Here is a 9,851-nt window from a genome sequence, read left to right on the forward strand (position 1 = left end):
CCCTGCCCTTGAGACTGGAGGTGGCCCACAGCCCTCCGACTAGTAGCCATTGATAGACCTCTCCTCCATGAAGTCATCCAAACCCCTCTTAAAGCTATCAAGGTTGTTGGCTGTCACCATATCCTGTGGCAGAGAGTTCCACAAGAAGGAAGGTTCTGTGTTCAAAACAAGGCTTTAAAGGGACTGAGCGCAGAGGAAAAAATATTGTTGGTATAATTGAGATGGTGTGGGGGGACGACAAATGTCCTTGGGCTGTTAGACTCCAGGGGCCACCTGACTTCCATCCCCCTCCTGCTGCATTCTGTGTCCTAGCACAGCGCCCCTGAGACACCGGGCACGTGATCGTGCCACACCACGTCCATGTTGTGACAATGTGGTTGCATCAGCGTGGCAGTGCGGAGTCCAACAGATAGGCCCTGCTGCAGCACAGGCAGACCAGTGGTGAAGAGCGTAGGGAGGGACACAGGGTCAGAGGAAGCTGCCTTCTCCCTTGGTGCATCTCGCTCAACATCATCTACACAGACTGGCAGCAGCGGCTTCTCCAAGGTTGCAGGCAGGAGTCTCTCTCAGCCCTATCTTGGAGATGTTGCCAGGGAGGGAACTTGGAACCTTCTGCATGCAGGCAGGAAGGTGCTCTTCCCAGAACAGCCCCATCCCCTAAGGGGAATATTTTACCGGCTCACATTTAATCTCTCATTCAAATGCAAACTGCTTAGCAAAGGGGACACTTCATGCTTGCTACCACAAGACCAGCTCTCCTCCCAGAGTGAGTGGGTGTTGGCAGAAGGGGTGGGGCGGGGCTGTGGGTCCATCTTCAAATTTCATCCTTTAGGGACGGAGCCTTTTCAACAACAACAAATATATACCGCATTTCAAAAAAACATTTCCAAAGCGGTTTACATAGAGAAAGAATAAATAAACAAGATGGCCCTCTGTCCCCAAAGGGCTCACAATCTAAAAGGAAACGTAAGATAGACCCCAGCAACAGTCACTGGAGGGATGCTGTGCTGGGTGTGGAGAGGGCCAGTTATTCTCCCTGCTAAATAAAGAGAATCACCATGTAAAAAAGATGCCTCTTTGCCCAGTTAGCAGGGGCAATTGCCCAGTTAGCATTCATATCTATCTATCTATCTATCTATCTATCTATCTATCTATCTATCTATCTATCTAAATTGCTTTGAGAACTTTTGTTGAAAAGTGGTATATAAATATTATCCGTATTCGTATTGTATTCGTATCGTATTCGTATCCATCCCAGGGCCTCCTTCGACCCCGCTGCACCCCGGAGATGGGAGGAAATGTTCACCCTTTCCTGCCAGCACAAAGATTCCAATTCAAACTGGGCCTCCACATGGTTGCTTTGAGTGAAATGAAAATACACGTCATTTTGGAAAGAAAATGGACTCCGCAAAGGGCTTCCTCTGAAACCTGATTTGATGTACACAAAATAGAAGGGGGCAGGGAATGAACTCCCAATGCTTGTGGAACCATCGAGAGCAAAAACAATAGGCATTCCCCACCCCACCCCCAAGCATTCTCCATCAGGAGTGAAATGCCTGATCTCTCATTATCCATCTCGGAAACAGATGCACCAGTAACCCCTCGCTTTTATGCTCCCGGTGAAGAGTGGCACGCCAAATGCTACCGTGCGATGCTCTTTCTAATGCATCGAGGTGAGCCAGGGTGCTTCTGGGGTTAATGGCTGGTGCAATCACATTGCAGCTTGCTTGGAGTGCTGGCATATTGGAGGTATTGATTTTCCCTGCATGGAGACCAAGAGGAGGGATGAGAATCTGCCCGCTGGGGTGAGGGACTCGCCCCTCGCCCAGATGCACCTCTGCTGCTGCCTCCACGCCGACGGGAGGAGAAGACACAGGTTGATCTGGCAGAAAGTCGAGCGGCCCTTATTGATGAGGAAAGCTGGAGCCGAGGAGGCCTCCCCGCAGAAGCATATGCGCAGACATATGCTCTGTTGCCCCATACTGTCAGGATGCTTTATGAGTTAGAAGCATGGTGAAGTGTACTTGTGTATAATCAAATAGCCTGGGTGCAGAGAAGGCCGCATGAGGGGCAACCTCAGCTCTCCTCTCATAGGAAGAGAGGACGCTGCCTTGTACCGAGCCAGACATTGGTCCAGTGTGTTGTCTACTCTAACTGGCAGCGTCTCTCCAGGGTTTTAGGCAGGGGTCTCTCCCAGCTCTATCTGGAGATGCTGCCCGGGATTGAACCTGGGACCTTCTGCATGCAAAGCAAATGCTGTATTACAGCTACTGCCATGAATATTTCTATATCCATCAAATATTTATATATTTATATATTTATATTTATGTTATTTATATTATTTATATTTATAAATTGAATATATATTTATCATCAATGGATGCTCTTGATGAACACAGGAAGCTGCCTTCTACTGAGTCAGACCCTTTCTCCATCTTGCTCAGTATTGTCTACTCTGCAGTGGCTTCTTCAAGGTTGCAGGCAGGAGTCTCTCCCAGGCAGGGGAGATGCCGGAGAGTAAACCTGGGGCCTTCTGCATGCAAGCATGCAGATGTTCTTCCACTGAGCTACAGTCTCATCCCCTAAGGGGAGTATCTTACAGTGCTCACATGTAGTCTCCCATCCACATGCAAACCAAGGCAGACCCTGCTTAGCAAAGGGGACAATTCATGCTTGCTACCACAAGACCAGCTTTCGTCCTCTGATTCTCCTCTCCCCTTGCTCCTCTCCAGGAGCTAAACTGGGGATCAGGGCCAGTCCAATGCCCGCATAGGGCAGGAGTTCTCAAACATGGACCCTTCTGCCTGCAAAGCAGATGCTATGCCACTGAGCAATGGTCCATAAATAGAGACAGTTTTGTCTCCAGGTGTTGGAGATGTGGCTCCTGCAGGCATTGACTCTGAGCAGGAGCAACCCTATTGACCACTAATGGCATTTGGGGTAGAGACAGTGAATAAGGGGATTCCCTAGGGATGTACAAAAAATCAGACTGAATCCATTCAAATTCGAATCGAATTCAAATCGATTTGACTTGAAACTGCTTGCACAGAATAGGATTCGTTCAAATCGATTCAAATTTGCCTGAACTCAGATTGAACTCACTTCAATTTGATCTGAATTAAAGTTCAGGCGAATTTGGATCGATTCCGACAAATCCCATTCTGTGCAAGCCGTTTCGAGTTGAATCGATTTGAATTCAATTCGAATTTGAATCGATTCGGCCGGATTTCCCCCCCACATCCCTACAAATTCCCTCTCTGCTTTTTCTACTCCGATTCCTCTTTATTAGACTCAGTTTTCCTTCTCTCACCTGGAGAGACCGATTTCCACTGCCTTCCTCTCCCCATCTCCCGATGTAGCTAGCAGCCAGGCATGTAGGCCTTATCTATCTCTCGGCTGTATTTCCTAAATAAACTACTTTACTTAGAACCTTTAACTGCATGTCGCCAGACAATATGAATTAGCAGGGCTCCCCTTACCTGGGTAATTCCACTGCAAGTGGGGTAGATAAAGAAATCTCCCCTCCGAGGACTAACACCGGGGACAGTGGCCAGAAGAGATGGCTGTTCTCTGATATAAGCAAGGACATTTGGAGCAAAGGATCCTAAGATGGAGTCCCTCCCGCCCACTCTCACTATCTTGAAGCTGCATTTTCTCCCTCAGGTTCACCCGGCTGACGTCAAGGGAGCATATTGAAGGACCGCCTTGGCTTATCAGCTGCCGCTCGGCTCTCTCTGTGTATCTAAACCTGTTTGTCGAGCCAGCAAATAGGCTAGATAGGCGCTATTGAGGCAGCAGGGCTGCCGGCACGAATGTTTGGAGAAAGCTAAGTGCTCTCGTATGGGGCTGGGCCGTGCGCGTCACCCGTGCAAAGGGCGCTCAAGGAGCTGGGCGCGAGGCTGCCGAGCCCGGGGCAGGGCGGGCGGAGAGAGCAGCTCAGCCACAGGGGCACCTCGAAGGAGTCCTGGGCCTCTCTGACCACTGCGCCACACTACCGGTGATGGGTAGCCTAGCCATGAGACCCGGAGGAGTATGGCGAGCAATGGAGGAGGCTGCTTCTGTGAGTGGGTCTCTAGAGAAACTCCAGAAGTAGCCTTCGCCTGAGTCAGACCGTTGGGCCCTCTAGCTGAGTATTGTCTACCCAGACGGGCAGCGGCGTCTCCACGGTTGTAGGCAGGAGTCTCTCCCAGCCCTTTCTTGGAGATGCAACTAGGGAGGGAACTTGGAACTTTCTGCAGACTAGTCTGAGGGCTATAGGGCAGCTCCAGCCTCAGAGGCAAGATGCCTCTCAATACCAGTTGCAGGGGAGCAACAGCAGGAGAGAGAGAGGGCAGGCACATACCTCTTGCCTGTGGGTTTCTCAGAGGCATCTGGTGGGCCACTGTGGGAAACAGGATGCTGGACTAGATGGGCCTCCTTGAGCCTGATCCAGCATGGCTGTTCTTATATTCAGTGTTCTTATACAAACATGCAGGTGCTCTTCCCGAAGCAGTCCCATCCCCTAAGGGCACTATCGGACAGTGCTTAAATGTAATCTCTCATCCAAATGCACGCCAAGGCAAGGACCGGTGGCTCACACAGGGTGTCAAACCAAGATGTGTAACCAAGATTGGAAGCGGGCTTGCCAAACATAGTGCTGCTCCCGCTGAAGCAAGTGTTACATCCGAACTCAGGCTCTCCATCAGCCTCTGGTTCGTTCCAAGCAACCCCGCCCCCTTGGCCATCAGGACCAATGGCTGTGAGGCAGATGATGTAGGGAAAGCCACATTATCATCTTAGAGACTAGGACTTTGTTCAAATTGCTGCAGCTGTGCCACTCACTAGGCCAGGTCTGACTATTTTGCGCCCTAGGCAAGCCTAAGTATTTGCATCCCCCCCCCCTAAAAAAATTTCAATTTCGATTTTCAAAAACAGATGTTTTGTAGAAAAAAACCAAAAAGCACAAAACTTGAAACGGCTCGATTTATTTTAAATGGCAGGAATAGGCAATGCATCAATTTTTTTAAATGATCTTTCTCAAATAGAAAAGAAAATCTTTTTGCAGACATTTTGATTGATTTGATACACTCTGCGCCCCTCTGAGGTCTGAGCCCTAGGCGGCTGCCTAGTTGGCCTAATGGTAGCACCGGACCTGCACCAGGCAACTCGGGGCCAGACACTTATCTCTCAGGCAGGGGCGAATCCCCCTTGGCGCGGGGTCTTTCTTCCCAAAGTACCTGCGCTACTGTGCTTAGGGGCTGTGCCTGGTGCCTCAGCCACCCCCTCTGCCTATGACATCAGATGCAGGGGGTGTGGTTTCACCCACAAACGGGGCTGGTACCCCTGTTTGTGAGCAAATTCCGGCCAGCATCATGTTCGCAGCGCAGCCAGGAGCTTTAAAAGGCAGCGAGACCAAGTTCCTGGACAGGCTGGGAAGCCGGCGCTGAATAAGCTTCTGAAAAACGGACCCACACGGCAGACGCAGGGGGCATGGCGGGAGGGTGGGGGGTGCTGGTGGCGGGCTGAACCGGGGCCACCACCGGCCTCCCTACGCCGCTGCTCTCAGCCTAACCTACCTCGCAGGGTTGTTGTGGGTATAAAGATAACCCATGGACACTATCCCAGGTTCCTTGGAGTAAAAGCAGGATATAAAGGGACAAATAAAATAAAAATAGGAGACCTGCCGGTCAAAGGGCAGTGAAAGGTAAGCCGGGGACAGTATCCAGGGCCTCGCCCGGGAGGTCTGGCCAGCGGGGCATGCCTCTGGCTCAACTTAGCTACTTCCAGCAAACAGAGATGCTGTATTTACCACAATCCAAGACAAGTTCTTCCCCCCAAGTTCTTTAATGTTAGAAATCAGGGGGTGGTCTTAAATTCAGAGTCCTCTTGCTTTCAGGGAAATACAATCTAACCTGAATTTAACCTGCATTTTAAGGGGGGGGCCACTCATCTTAAATTCAGAGTCTCTTCCTTTCAGGTAAATATGGTATGTGATTGTCCACAGCACCAGCTGCAGGTTCCCTCCATATCTTGGGCGGGGGTGGGGGACACCTCAGTTTCCCCTCTAATAAAGAAATCCATCCATCCATCCATCCATCCACTCACTCACTCAGATTCCCCTCTGTGTGTGAATACAAATACAAATACGACAAATATTTAGCTACCACTTTTCAACAAAAGTTCCCAAAGCGGTTTACACAGATAGAAATCAAGTAAGTAAGATGACTCCCTGTCCCCAAAGGGCTCGCAATCTAAAAAAGGAACATAAAACAGACACCAGCAATAGCGACTGGGAAAATGCTATGCTAGGGATGGATCGGGCCAGTTGCTCTCCCCCTGCTAAATAAAGAGACTCATCACTTTTAAAAGGTGTTTCTTTGCTCAGTTATCAGAGGACCCCCGTCTCTCTCCCCCACCCCTCTCATGCATGCACACACACACTTATTCCAAGGTTGCTCTGTAGCACACATCTCCTGAGGATTTCATAAATAAAAGTATTAGGTTGCTACTGAGAACCTACGATACAAAATCAGTACCAATACATCAGAACAGGGGATGAGTTGCACAACCAGAACCATTATTATTAGGCCAACAGGGATGGACTCAAGGAAAGGAAAGGAAAGGAAGCAGGGTAGGAAAAAGGGATATCTCAACTCTTCAGTAAATGGAATGAAACATTGTTTGTTTGTTTCCTTAAAATCCGTATCAGGGATTTTAACGTGTTCTCCAGGATCTCTGGGAGTCAACGTGTGGGGGGCCATCCCTAGAGCCTCTGGCAGGTGTTGTGCAGGGAATGCCTTCCACACCTCTCCTGTTCTTTCAAGGGTTGTTCTGGAGAGGAATATTTCTAGCATATCTGTTGGTTAAATAGTGATAATTAAAACAACCACCATGAAGCAATTTCTGATTGCCAACTAATGACTAGAAAATGCACTCACGCACAATCTAGTCGCATCTTTTGCCTTTGGAAGAGGTTTGCTCTGCAGAAATCAGCAGGTGAAGTTTCCTGTGATGGCACGGAGATAAAGATTAGCCCTTCTTGCATTCCAGACCTGGGTTTTGTCATCCCATCCATAATATCTGTTTGTCTCCACTCCCCGCTTCTTTCTTTCTTTGTTTTGCTTAACATGATGCAGCCAGATAAAGAGGTTCAAGGAATCTCAAACGCCTGCTGACTTCTTTGTAACGCTTTAGTGGGTTCCACTGTATAAAGGTATTCCCTGACAGTGCAGTTTGGGTTATCACCTGCTAACTGATGCAGACCACTGCTGTTAAAGGGAAACTTGGTGCTCCATCCTGTTACTCCAGGCCCATAAATTTTGGCCATCAGTACATCTCAGGGGACGGACAGACACTCATAGCGATTTTGGGCAACATCTGTCCCTAGAACTGGGAAATAGTCAATAGTACGGTTGCATGATTGACGGTCCCTCGTCAATCGTGGGTTTCCCAATCGCGGATTTGAGTATCCCCAATTGGGAAATTGTCACTGCCCTCACCAACTGCGACCCAATTATTTGTGGTTTGGTGCCTTTCCCCAAAAATCTGGGCGTTTCTGGTGGGGGGATTTCCAGGGTTAGGGGGTCATCTTGGGGGCCAAGGGGTAATTTCTGGGGATCAGGGGTGATTTTTTTGGGTTCAGGGATCATTTCTGGGAGTCAGGGGATAATTTTTGGAGGTTCAGGGGTGATTTGGGGAGGTTGGGAGGTCATGTCCAGGGGTTCAGGGGATCATTTCCGGTGGTCAAAGGATCATTTCTGGGGCTCAGGGGGAGGTTTTTCTATTTCCCCCTTTATTTTTAGGTACTTTCCTGATCACGATTCCCCTAACCCCATGTTTCCCATTCATGTCAATGTCTCGCCGACTGCAAATTTGCCAACCACAAGGGTTTCCAGGAAAGGAAGCCTCGCGGTTGGTGAGGGACGATTGTACAGCTTTCTCTCTGTTATCACTCCTTTTCTTATCCCCCCCACCCCAACAATTAGGGTAAAATTACAGTCATTTTTCGCACAGAGGAAAGGATTAGGGTTAGGGCAATAATGGACAAACGGTTGTGCTTTCTCTGTGGAATAATCTTTGGAGGACATGCCTGCCCATTGTAATTTCCATTCCTCCGACAACCTGGATACAAATTTATAGTACTCTGCGTTTTTAAAACTTCTTAAAGCTTTTAGAATGCCATGGCAGATTTGGCAGCAGCAGGCCCGATAGTCAGGACAAGAAAAGAGTGAGAACACACTGAGAGCTGGAGGTCTTGCACAGTTCTATCGCCTCTTTTCCATCTCTAGGGGGTGCAAAACGTGTCAAAACCCATCATGAGCTTTCAACCCTCAAGATGGTACTGATACCCCAGTTAGCAGATGGACGATGCTTTTTTAAAAAACAGCAGTTTGATTGGCAGAATCAGATTTTCATGGCAGACGTGGACTTAAGCACGATCACTTGGGGATATCTGCAAATCAGGGGCATTGCTATGCAAGAACAACTCTACTGGATTGGGCCCAGGGGTGTAGCTATTATTGAGTGGATGGGTTCAAAGAACCCAGACCTCCAAGCTTCACCTCTCCCAATTGTCTTTGTTCTCTCTCTCACTCCCTCAAACATCGGCCCCCTCTCCCCTAGCTATGCCCCTGATCAGGCCCAAGGTCCATCTAGTCCAGCCTCCTGTTTCCCACAGTGGCCCACCAGATTCCTCCAAGAAGCCCACAGGCGAGAGATGAAAGTGTGCCCTCTCTCCTGCTGTTGCTCCCCTGCAACTGGTATTGAGAGGCATCTTGCCTCTGAGGCTGGAGGTGGCCTATAGCCACCAGACTAGTAGCCATGGATAGACTTCCATGAATTTGTCCAAGCCCCATTCAAAGCCATCCAAGCTAGTGGCCATCCCCACATCCCATGGCAGGGAGTTCCATAGATTTATTAGGCTCCATTGTAGACGTTGCAGTACAGCTCTTCCTGAACGTTACATGGGCAAACCTTCAAAGACGGGGCGTCCTTTCATATCTTCCCCGCAGAACCAGTGAGGGGGATACCTTCCAACTTGCCCAAGTAAAAGCACATTGGTACTTGGCTAAAGTTAATGATAAGACGGTTCCCTCTCCCAAAAAGGCTCAGAGTCTAAGAAGAAACACCAAAGCAGACACCAGCAACAGCCACTGGAGGGATGCTGTGCTGGGGCTGGGTAGGGTCAGTCGCTTTCCTCCTGCGAAATAGAAAAGAATCACCACTTTGATTATTTGGTCGTTGACCGTAAATAGATGAAATGAAATGAGACCACTTTGAAAGGTGCCTCTTTGCCTAATTAGCAGGAGATATTAGCATATTCTTTGCTCCTCCAAACTCGTCGTTTGAGTCTCCCCGAATCGGAACGAAGCATTTCTATGGAAGGGGGTTCCAAATGGGAAAGGCCGGGCTCTGCTGCCTGCTTCTCCCCTGGATTAACCCAGCCTATTATCTCTTGTTTGCACACAGGTTGTTGGATAAGCGTTACTTTCTTCAGGAGATGATTCCCACTCCTGAAGTCAAAATACCATGAAATTTAATTTTACGCCTGTTTGACGAGGCTTGATTTCATCTCCGAATCAACATGGGAGATAAGAGTCCTCAGTCAACGGGCGACCCGTGGTTTGGCAGCTGTGGCTGCAGACCTAATCGGGGTGCAGCAGGAATAACACTCGAAAATCCCCCAGGAAGTCAGCCATTAAGGTGAGCCCTATCTCCCGTCCTGGTCGGCTGCTTGTCTACAGTGTTCTCTGGTTGCCGGGCACTAAAGCAAACCCAAGTTTTGTTTACTGAGTCTACAATTACAATACACGCACCAAATATTTGCCCGTCCCTGGTTCCACAGCGCCACTATAAATGCTTCGACCCCAGGT

The sequence above is a fragment of the Hemicordylus capensis genome, chromosome 13, assembly GCF_027244095.1.
Source record: "Hemicordylus capensis ecotype Gifberg chromosome 13, rHemCap1.1.pri, whole genome shotgun sequence".
Taxonomy (NCBI): domain Eukaryota; kingdom Metazoa; phylum Chordata; class Lepidosauria; order Squamata; family Cordylidae; genus Hemicordylus; species Hemicordylus capensis.